The sequence below is a fragment of the Zonotrichia albicollis genome, chromosome 8, assembly GCF_047830755.1.
Source record: "Zonotrichia albicollis isolate bZonAlb1 chromosome 8, bZonAlb1.hap1, whole genome shotgun sequence".
Taxonomy (NCBI): Eukaryota; Metazoa; Chordata; class Aves; order Passeriformes; family Passerellidae; genus Zonotrichia; species Zonotrichia albicollis.
In genome coordinates this window covers 225768-237254 of record NC_133826.1, presented here as the reverse complement: position 1 = coordinate 237254, position 11487 = coordinate 225768, and the positions used below count along the sequence as shown (strand labels likewise).

General features: G+C 44.0%; 1 long non-coding RNA gene across 1 annotated transcript; it reads left to right on the top strand.

The window, feature by feature from the left end:
- Positions 1 to 5156: 5156 nt before the first annotated feature.
- On the top strand, positions 5157 to 11267 carry LOC141729800 (uncharacterized). Its single transcript, XR_012581222.1, has 3 exons — positions 5157 to 5754; positions 7067 to 10611; positions 11230 to 11267. It is a non-coding gene; the product is annotated as an uncharacterized LOC141729800 (long non-coding RNA).
- The last annotated feature ends 220 nt before the right edge of the window (positions 11268 to 11487 follow it).

Genomic DNA, 11487 nt, shown 5'->3' with positions numbered 1-11487 from the left:
AGCGCACAGAGCGGCTCCGAGTTCGGCCGAAGCGACACGAGCCGCGCCGAGCGCACAGAGCGGCTCCGAGTTCGGCTGAATGAAGCCGAGCCGCGCTGAATGTACAGAGCGGCTCCAAGTTCGGCCGAAGCGAGCCGAAGCGGGCCGCGCTGAGCGCACAGAGCGGCTCCGAGTTCGGCTGAATGAAGCCGAGCCTTGCCGAGCGCACAGAGCGACTCCGAGTTCGGCCGAAGCGAGCCGAGGCGCGCCGAGCGCACAGAGCGGCTCCGAGTTCGGCCGAATGAAGCCGAGCCGCGCCGAGCGCACAGCGCGGCTCCGAGTTCGGCTGAATGAAGTCGAGCCCCGCCGAACGTACAGAGCAGCTCCGAGTTCGGCCGAAGCGAGCCGAACGAGCCGAAGAGGCGCATCCAGCCGAATGCAGCCGACAATAGCCGAGTTTAGCCGATTACAGCCCAATTTAGCCGAGCACTTAAGTTATTCTGCAGCCCTTTGACTTTTGTCCTGACTTTTTTTCAGATGCACCTCCTCAGGTGACTGCAGCAGTTCCTTAGGTTCCATCTTTTCAAAGGGTACAGGGCTCAAGAATTCGTCTTCCAGAGAGTTATCTCAAGTCCTGGCTTGTATTGTATTTGCCTATGTTGGCTTATGTTGTATGTACCTCTATTGTGTGTACCTATGCTGGCTTATACTGTATGTACTTATACTGTATGTACCTATGTTGGTTTATACTATATGTACTTACATTGGATGTACCTATATTGGTTTATATTGTGTGTACCTGTGTTGGTTTATACTGTATGTAAGTGTGTCACCTTACATTGTGTGTACTTACGCTCTGTTTACACTTGCACTGTTTACCTCAGCCTATATTGTACGTACTTATATTGTACCACTTACGATCAGAGCTGCCCTGCCCTGGCACGTAGTCACAGTTAGGTAGAACAGTTATAGAAATTTTACTCTTCATCTGTCTTATATCTTATTGTAGTGTATTATAGGAAATAGATATAAATAAATTTATATCAATTTTATGTTTATCATATCTATCATTTGTTATATATTACACCATATTGATATAAGTTTTTTAAAGCAGTTTAACATAAAGGGGGGTTTTGTTTTTTATTTGGCAAAAGCAGGGGTTTTAGTACAAAAATGATAAATACAAATAGTATAAAGGTAGAAATCTAAGTATAGAAACAGATCATAAATAGGTAAAGGCTAATATAAAATTAAAAATCTAAGATAAAATAAGTTGTAGCAGTAGATATGGTACATAATTTAAAAAATAATTTATTTCTATTATTTGAATAGGACACATATTATATATCATGATTAATATAATGCTTAAATATAAACTATAAATATAAATGTGAATATAGTCATGCAAGCTATAAATATAAAAATATTTCAATATAGTTTAAAAGAATAGAGCTTTTTTGTATTTGTTTAGTTAGTATGGGATTTTTATTTTAAATAATTAAAATTACATTTCTATCATGCTTTTAACATAGAAATATACAATAAATATAGAAAGATTTTTTTAAAACCACAAAATATAAATAAATAGAAACAGTAGGAATACACAGAATATATTTTATAAATTACATGCTACATCAATGTCCACTATAAATATGCATGTGAATATAAATACGAAAAATAGGACTATCAAATTGATTTTAATAGGATTTTAAACCAAGGCGGTTTGTTTGGTTCTGGTCGGATAAGAGGCAGGTTTTTGGCATTTATTTCAGAGCAGTTTTTGTCTGGGGTCGCCCCTGTTCTTTTTTGCCGCCGTCGCTGCCCGCAGCCCCGAGGCGCGCTGCGCCCCCGTCTGGGGCGGGCGGCAGTGCTGCCGCCTTGTGGGCAGAGCGCGGTACTGCAGCCGTGCGCCGGCAGGCAGGCGAGAGGCCGCCATGCTGGGAGTGGCGTGTGGCGGGTGTCTCGGACTTTTCGTTGACCTTCTCGAGATGGCGGGGAAGTGGAGGACCCCGGTGGGTGTAAGTGAACTGCCTGCATGGAATACCGACGTCATGACGGCCCCGACGGATTTTTCTGTGGCGCTTGAAGCGTATCCGATACATGCTGTGGGCTCAGCGACGCCGCGAGCGGGCGTATTTTTGCGGGTTTGTGACAGGCATCTGGATAAACCTTCCCTCTGTGCTCCGGGGTCCTCTCATGCCCGCTCTCCCGCCCTCAGTGAGCCGAGGATGGCCGAAAAATCCCGACTTGAACCGAAGAGCCGAGTGTAGCCGAAAATAGCCGAGTTTACCCGAAGAGCCGAGTGTAGCCGAAAATAGCCGAGTTTACCCGAAGAGCCGAGTGTAGCCGAAAATAGCCGAGTTTACCCGAAGAGCCGAGTGTAGCCGAAAACAACCGAGTTTACCCGAAGAGACGATGGTAGCCGAAAATAGCCGAGTTTACCCGAAGAGCGAGTGTAGCCGAAAACAGCCCAAGAGCCGATGATAGCCGACTGGAACCGATAGCCGAGTGGAGCCGACACTGGCCGCATTTAGAGAATGTGCTGAATATGACCGAGTTTAGCCGCACCGTGCCGAGTTCGGCCGAAGAGCCGAACTGAAACGAGTTTAGACCAAGAGCCGAAGCAAGCCGAATTGAGCCGAGTTTCTTTAAACAGAACCGAAGGACGCCGCAGCGCTCTCCCTGCAGGTCTCCGGGGCACACGGCAGGGGGCGCTGTATAAAGTAAGTATAAAATATCAACTATCTATAAGAAGGAATAAAAGCTCTATGTCACGTACAGCAGTAGAAAATTTCAGGCTCCCAGGGAGTAAATAGTTTTCTTTACATCATTTTCGTTTTGCAGTTTTATTTTACTCCCCGGTAGCCCGAAAGTTTTTAGTGCTGCTTTTTTATTCTAAAGCTAGAAAGGAAAACCAAGATTAGACATACAGGGAAAGAAAGAAAGAAAAGGAAAACAAGAAAATAAGGAAAGGAACTGAAAGGAAGAAAGAAAGAAGGATAGGAAGGCAGGAAGGAAGGAAGGAAGGCAGGCCAAAAAAAAAAAAACCAAGGAGGGCAAGGAGAAACGCAGGAAAAAAAAAAAAAAAAAAAAAAAAAAAAGGACAAAAAAAAGATAAAAAGAAAAAAAGAAAAAAAAAAGAAAAAAAAAGAAGAAAAAAAAAAAAGGATAAAGACTTCGAGATGTGCAAGAAAAAACACAGAAAAAATCCCCAAGATGGGCAAGAAATAAACGAGAAAAAATAAAACAAGATGGACGAGAAAAACCCCGATAAAAGAAAACAGAAAAAATAATCCCAAGATGGGCAAGAAATAAAATCAGAAAAAAAAAAAAAAAAAAAAAAACCAACAAGATGGGGACGAAAATTTCCGGAAAAAAACCCAGAAAGAAACAGAAAAAAACCCCAAGATGGGCAAGAAGAAACGAAGAAAAGAACCCAAGAAATGCCAGAAAAAGTCAAGGAAAAAGGGAGGAAAAGCCCCAAGAAACAAGGCAAGAAAGAGAGGCAATAGAGGCCACAAAAAAGGCAAGAGAAAACCCAAGCAATGCCAGGAAAAGGTACGAAAATGGTTCTGCCACGTGCGATCAAGGTGAGCGGGTTCAGTCTCAGGTACAGGAGATGAACAAGTGTCAGATTAGCTCGGGGCACTGCTGTGCAATGCAGCCGTGACAGGATTTATGTTTAAATATAGTTTAAATGAATTGGGGATTGTTTGGTTTTCATTGGGGTATAGGCTGGAGATTTCATAAAAGGTATAAAAATAGAAATCCAATTATATCCTATATATCTCAATATCAATAAATATTTAATCTACGTAAATATAAGGAAAAGAAATATGTTGTGTAAAAAGAATATATCTATTATTATATAAAAAGGTATTCTCTCCAATCTATAAGATATCTATAAATATAATAAATGAAAATTACAAATGTAAATGTGAATAGAATTACGACAAACAAAATTATTTTTAAAATTTTAAATGTGGTTTAAATAAAGGGGTGTCTTTGGTTTTTCTTTCGTTAGAGGCAGGGGTTTTTATATAAATAATATAAGTACAATAGAAATCTAAATTGGCACAGAGAAATATATAATAAAAATCTAAAGATGTAATACTAAACTATGAATTTAAAAAGAAATAGAAATAGAAATCTATGTAAGTAACATGAAGAGATGTAATATACATTATAATAAATATTATACAGTAATATAAATTCTAAATCCAAAAGCGAATATAAATGTGACAAATAGATGATGGGGGCTCGGAGCAGCCCAGGTGTGAGTGTGAGGATGATGAGGGGCTCGGAGCAGCCCAGGTGTGAGTGTGAGGATGATGGGGCTCGGAGCAGCCCAGGTGTGAGTGTGAGGATGATGAGGGCTCGGAGCAGCCCAGGTGTGAGTGTGAGGATGATGAGGGGCTCGGAGCAGCCCAGGTGTGAGCTGTGAGGATGATGAGGGGGTGGCTCTTGCCCCGGGCGGTTTTAACGGGGGGAGAGTTTGCCTCTGTACATTTTTGCACGGAGCTGCTGAGTGGAGGGGTTTGTGCCGAGGGACGAATCTTTGTGCCGGGGAGCAGCAGCCGACCAGGTGAGCCCGTGTGCGTTTGGAGCGGGGAATTTTGTCCTTCCCCTTTGCAATTTCATCTTGCCAGTCCCTCCCCGCTTCCCCAGGAACAAAAGTGCAGCTTATGAGGACGAAAGGGATTAAGGAGGAGGAAGCAGCTCCTCTTCTTTTATTGTCTGCGTTTGAACTGAGGGGATCCCTCTTCACTTGTGGTTTTAAGGGCGTTGATTGCAGGAAAAGCTGCCTTTTCCAGGCTGTTGGGGGTATCCCGGGGGTGACAGGGAATCCCTGCGTTCTATTTGAAGGGGAATGGGAAAAGTATTCTTGTGGTGTTATGGGTTTGGTTTGAAGGCAGCCACCCCATTTTCATCACCCTAGGGTTGAAAAGGAGGGGGCAGCCGTGGTGTCCCTCCTTTTCAAGGCTTTGAATGGAGGTGGAAATGGCCCTTTGCCATCAGTCGAAGGCTTTCATTGAGGAGCGCCCCTTCTTTTGTGCTCTCGTAGGGGACGAACGTGAAGGGGAGAGGACACTTCTTTGCCCTTGTTGAAGGGAGGCGAGCCCCGCCTGCGGCGTCAGTTTCGGGCTTCGGTTGCGGGAAGCTGCAGCTGTGGCAGCGTTTGCAGGGCTGCAAGGGGGCCGTGCCGCTGCATGGGAGGGCGCTTGTGGTGGCCGCGGCCCGGGCCGGAACGTTGCCGCTCGGGAGCGGCGCTGGCACGGCCCGGGCAGCTGCCGGGGCGCACGGGGGATTTGGCGCGGCCGGGCCGGCCAAGGGCGGCGGTGGCGGAGCCGCGCCGGTGCGAGCCGAGGGAGCCGCGCCGGGCCGGCCAAGGGCGGCAGAGGCGGCGCGGGCGCTGCTGCGGCGGCCCGGGCGGTGCCGGCCGCTCCGGCCGCTCCGGGCGCGGGGCTCGGGCGCCGCCGCCACCCCCGGGCCCGGTGCCGGCCCCGCCGGGCAGGGGCAGCGGGCGCGGCTCTCCGGGCCGGCGCCGGCCCCGCGTGCCGGAGGAGCCGCCGGAGGAGCCGCTCTCCTGGCGGGAGCCGCGCTCCGTCCGGGGCCGGCAGCGAGCGCGGCCTTCGGCTGCTCGCAGTGCTGGGGCGGTGCCGCGGTTCGGAGGCGCTTTTTCGGCATTGATTGCATCGCTGTGTTCGGTTTGCAGCGGGTGTACGCTAAGGGCTACGGTGTTCTTCCTGAGTGGTGCCGGTGGGGATGATAAAGGTTCGTTTCGGATTGGGTTTCGTAGTCGGATATGTTTTTTTTGCCGGGGTATTATGTTTAGAAAGGCGCGCAATGGTTTTTACGGGTCGTAGCGCGAAGCAGCGGTTCGGATTTTAATTCTGTTGAGGTGGCTTTTATTGGCGTGAGCGGGTAGTGTTTGTTTCGGTGGGCTTTTGAGGTAATGTCGTGTCGTTCATAGCAGCGCGTTTTTGATCTCGCGAATTGCATGTGTGTTTATCGTCTTCCAGGGCTTTTATTTATTTGGTTTGTTTGATTGTAGTGTATGTTTTATGGTTGCGGTAATTTGGGAGACATTGTTTATGGTTACGTTTGTCTTTAGGCTTTGTGTTTGTTTCTAGGTGTTATTTTTATTTTGATAGCTTGAGGCACTATGGGTTTATTCAGTTGGGAATAATATTTTTGTTGCAGATTTAAGTTTTTTTGGGTTTTGGGATTATTCTTGTTGGTGGTTTCTTCATTTTCTTTTATTGTTGTTGTCTTTTAATGTATTTGAGTATTGTTTCTCAGGGTTTTTTTTGGGAACATGGGTATTTATATGGTGGGTTTTTAAAGTATGTTTTTACTAGGGTAGTTAATTTCTTAATTTTTAGCGGTTGAGATGTTTTCCATTTTGTTAATTAGTTCAGTTTTTAAAGTTATTTTTACAGAGGATTGGTTATTCTTTGAGTTAGTGTAGAGGTAGAATTTTGTCTTTTTTTTTTTTTTTTTTAGTAACGTTCAGGGTGAGTGGCACTGTCTGGAGTTTAGAAGATTGGTTTGACTTTTTTTTAGTACCCTTTGTAATTTGCTCTGTGTGTTTCTATAGGGTTTTCTTTTCTTTTGGTTCCATTTTTCGGTCGTGATGAGAATTGTTATTGACAAGAGTGTTCTTTGTTTTTTCTCTGACGCTTGTTTGGATGTTCGGGTGTCTCGATGTTTTTGGAAGATATTGGTGGGAATTTAATGCTGTTTGTTCTGTCATTTCATTTAGGAATTGGATTTTAAATACACAATTATAACTCTCACTATATTGAAACAAAAGAAATAGATGTGCAGAAATGGGAATGAGCCAACGTTATTTTTATATATTCGGTCAATTTTTAAAATTTAACATGGAACATAAGTCATTATATGTTGCAATTAGTTATTCTATTTTTAATAGAGCATTGTGTATGTATACAGATATATGAATAGAGAATATAAATGGAAATACAACCCAAACACAAATGCAAATATAGAAATGTATTGCAACTATATGCAGATATATAAAAAATTAGTAATAAATTCCCGTCCCCCGCCTCTATGGTTTCAGGATGGCGGAGACAATTTCCGGTCCTCCGAGCTGCCGTCTCTATGGTTTCAACGTGCCAGAAGGGTTTTCCGGTCGTCCCGTCCCTTCTCTCTATGGTTACAAGATGGCGGAGACAATTTCCGGTCCTCCTAGCTGCCGTCTCTATGGTTTCAACGTGCCAGAAGGGTTTATCCGGTCGTCCCGTCCCTTCTCTCTATGGTTTCAAGAAGGCGGAGACAATTTCCAGTCCTCCCAGCTGCCGTCTCTATGGTTTCAACGTGCCAGAAGGGTTTATCCGGTCGTTTTTATTTGGTTAGAGGCAGGAGTTTTATTTTAAATAATAGAAGTGTTATAGAAATGTGAATCTTAATATAGAAATAGATAATAAATATATAAAGGGAGATTGCTAAACTATGACTACAAATTGAACTCTAAATATAGGTAAGTAATATGAAGAGTTGTAGTATAGAATAGAAATAACATGATACGGCAATATGAATTATAAATGGGAATATAAATATAAAAATAGGTAAGTATAGTTTAAAAGAAAGGGAATTTTTTGGCTTTTATTTAAGTAGAGGCAGGGGTTTTATTTTAAATAGGTGTTACAGCAGTAAAAATCTTGACGCAGAAATATGTAATCAATGTATACAAATATGTATAAAAATATATAACTGCTCGCATCAGATGTAATGTAGAATATAAATTTATTTACAAATTGAGATTGATAAAGATAAATGTATAAGTAAGCAATATACATTAATGTACATTATAAATGCAAATAGGAATATAAAAATCAGACATAAGGATAAAACCTATTTAAATATTGTTTGAAAGAAAGGGTTGGGGTTTTTTTTATTCTTACTGGGTTAGAGGCAGGGTTTTTATTTTAAATGATATGAATGTAGATATTATTGGTATATATTTCTCAATATTGAGATGTACAATCAAGATATAAATATATATATAAACACAAAATATAAGTAAATAGAGATAATAGGAAGAGATGTAATGGAGAATACAAATAACAGCATACGTAAGTATACATTTTAAATGTAAATGTGAATATGGACCTGAAAAACAGAATTTTAAAAAATATTGAAATACAGTTGAGAAGAAAGGGTTTTCTTTTTGGCTTTAACGTGGGTGGAGGCAGGGGTTTTATTTTAAATAATGGAAGTGCTACAGAAGTAAAAATCCTCACACAGAAAGATATAATAAATATATAAAGATCTGAATAAAAATACGAAAAAAAATAGAAGTAATAGGAAGAGTTGTAACAGAGAATATAAATTTATAAATAAATCGGAAAATAGAAATGCAAAATCGAACACACATCAGTATAGAATTTAAATATAAATGTGGATCTAAATTTGAAAAATATTATTAAAAAAAAAAATGAAATACAGTTGAAATGAAAGGGGTTTGTATTTGGCATGTATGGGTGGACGCGGGGGTTTTATTTTGAATCCTGCAAGTGTTAGAGAAGTAAAAATCCTAAGAGAAATGTATACTTCCAATGTAAAAATAGGTATATTTCGAGCGGGGCCGAATTGTTCGGAAGAGGCGAAGAGCCGAGTGTTGCCGAAAAGAGGCGACTGGAGCCGAAGAGCCGAGTGTGGCCGAACAGAGCCGACTTGAGCCGAAGAGCCGAGTGTGGCCGAAAACAGCCGAGTTTACACCAAGAGCCGAGGATAGCCGACTGGAATCGATAGCCGAGGGTAGCCGACACTGGCCGCATTTAGACAATGCGCCGAATGTGACCGAGTTTCGTCCAAGCGTGCCGAGTTCGGCCGTAGAGCCGAACTGAAACGAGTTTAGACCAAGAGCCGAACCAAGCCGAATTGAGCCGAGTTTCTTGAAACAGAACCGAAGGACGCCGCAGCGCTCTCCCTGCAGGTCTCCGGGGCACACGGCAGGGGGCGCTGTATAAAGTAAGTATAAAATATCAACTATCTATAAGAAGAAATAAAAGCTCTATGTCATGTGCAGCAGTAGAAAATTTCAGGCTCCCAGGGAATAAATAGTTTTCTTTACATCATTTTCGTTTTGCAGGTTTTTTTTACTCCCAGGTAGCCTGAAAGTTTCTACTGCTGCTTTTTTATTCTTAAGCTAGAAAGGAAAACCAAGATCAGAAACAGAAGAAAAGGGAAGGAAAGGAAAGGAATCAGGAGCACCAGAGGGAAGGGAAGGGGTGAAAAGCAGAGTGAAAAAAGAAAAAAGAGTTGGAGCGAAAAAGAGAGGGCATTCGGGAGGAGCGTTGCTGCCTCAGGTCCTTCCCCGCCCAGGGGCGAAGGACCCGTTTGATGCCCGGGAGGGACTGCAGCTCCCGGTGGCGGAGGACGGAGCAGTGGCTGTCAGCCCGAGACTACAACTCCCGGCAGGCCCTGCTGCCGGCGAGGCGTGTGACGCAACGGCTGGCGCGGCACCGGAGTGGCTGGCGTGCCAGGCGGCCGCGCGGGGCTGTGCGCGGGCAGCTCCCGGCGCCGCGGCGGCGACGCCGGAGGGGCGAAACCTCCGTCTGGCCGCCCGCACGGAGCTGAGCAGCGCGGAAGGGGCGTCGGCCCGGTTCTTCGGCCTTACTGAGCGGTAGCGATGGCGGAGGGCGAGGCGGTGCTTTGCTGCCGCGGGCCGGGAGCTGCAGGAGCCGCCCCGGGCGAGCGGCGCCGGGCGCTCCCGCGGTCCCGGTGGGGCGGCTGCCCTCAGGCTGGCGGAGGCGCAGCAGCCCCCGAGCTGCAGCCGTCTCCCTCGGGCTGCTGCCGGTGCTGCGGGCGGAGGCGGCTCCGCCGCGTGTTGGGCGTTGCGAGCAGAGAGCGCTGCGATATCGCCGGAATGACTGGGCTGCTGCCTGCGCTAGTGCTCGAGGCTCTTTCTGCCATGCAAACGGATGGAGCGGCGCTGAGCGGTAAAGCCAGAGATGGCCGGGAGAATGCCCAGCGCAGGGAGCAGGCGGGCTGTATCCTTCCGATGGCACAGGTGCGATCTGCAAACTCATCCCCTTCTGCCCCTGCCCTCCCCAGCCCCAGGGAAAGTGCTTTCCAGCATTGTCGGGCTTCTGAAAGACAAAACTTGTGATTTGACACTAGCATCCAGAAAAGCTTTCTGTCTAGATTAGCAAATGCCTAAATTGTTCTTGGTTACATCCCATGACTGGTTTTAGGCAGTGACTTTATAGTGCTTTTAGGATTTTCTTGTACAAAGGTGAGAAAATAGGCAGGTCTGATAGTGGTTTCACTTTTTTTCTACTTCACGTTCCATGAGATTCTTTTATCCAAGCACTTGTTTTAAAATTGTACTGTAGGCGTTTATGGTTCACTTTTTTTTTCTTTGCAGCACCCGTGACTTTTTTTTTTCCTCTAAATCGGGAGTAAATATAGCTGAGTAAAATGACCTTGGTTTTCTTCTTTCTTTTTCAACTGAGTTGTTTTTATTAAAAATCCTATTTGCCTATAGAAAAAGTGGGTATGTCCTGTAATATATCCTAGCTTTTCTTGTTTGCAGGGTACTCAGAAAATATGTCTCCCTTAGAGTCCCACAGAAACGTTCTCAGTGCGATCTCTATCAAGGTATGCATTTACAAATAAGTGATCCCTTTAGATATTTGACTGTGTACCTTTTCCTGTAATTCAGAGCTTTCGTTCTGTGCCTTTTATGATAAACCTATAAAGCATGTAAAAATGGTTTTGCACGTCTTAATCGTTGCAGGCAGCACTAAGTGGATTTAGAGCCTGTTCTTGACCAGACAAAGGGAAAAAGTGTGACTTTGATGCTGAACTTGTCATTTTTCATTGGACTTGTCTTTAGTTATTTAGGAATAGAGAGAACTAGAAAAAGAGAGAAATAGAATTGGTTACTGAGCACTCCTCAAATGCTCACCGTGATTCAGTGCAGAGCCGAAGTGAAGGGTGATGGAACAGAGCTCTGTGCTTTAGAAGGAAATAAATTTAAACCTGACCTCCACACAGTGTCTCACTAACTTCTGTTGTTTTAAAATACAAAATACGTTTAGGAAGTGTTGGAAGTTAGTATTTTGGGAAAGAAATGGCAGTTCCACAGAACATTGCATTTAACAGAGGCTCTCGGAACGATTCATGTTGTAACTGCTGTCACTGCAATCGGTTGGTGGTTCAGCCTTGAAATGTGCACTTGCCCTTCTATAAAGCACTGTTTTGTTTGCCTTTCAGTGCTACGAGTCTTGATAAATTGGAGAAGAGCCCAAGAGAAGTTTTTCATCCCTTGATATAAAAGGTAGGAAGTGACTTTTTTTGGTTTGGTTCTTTTTCTTTATTATTTTCTGGAAATAAAAGTAATTAAGTATAGGTACGACTGGTTTGTTTCTTCCAGTAGCAGGTGATAATAATAGTAGTAGTAATAGTAAAAATAATAATAGAAATAATAATAATAATAGTAACGTAATACTACTGAAACTGTCTTTATCCATT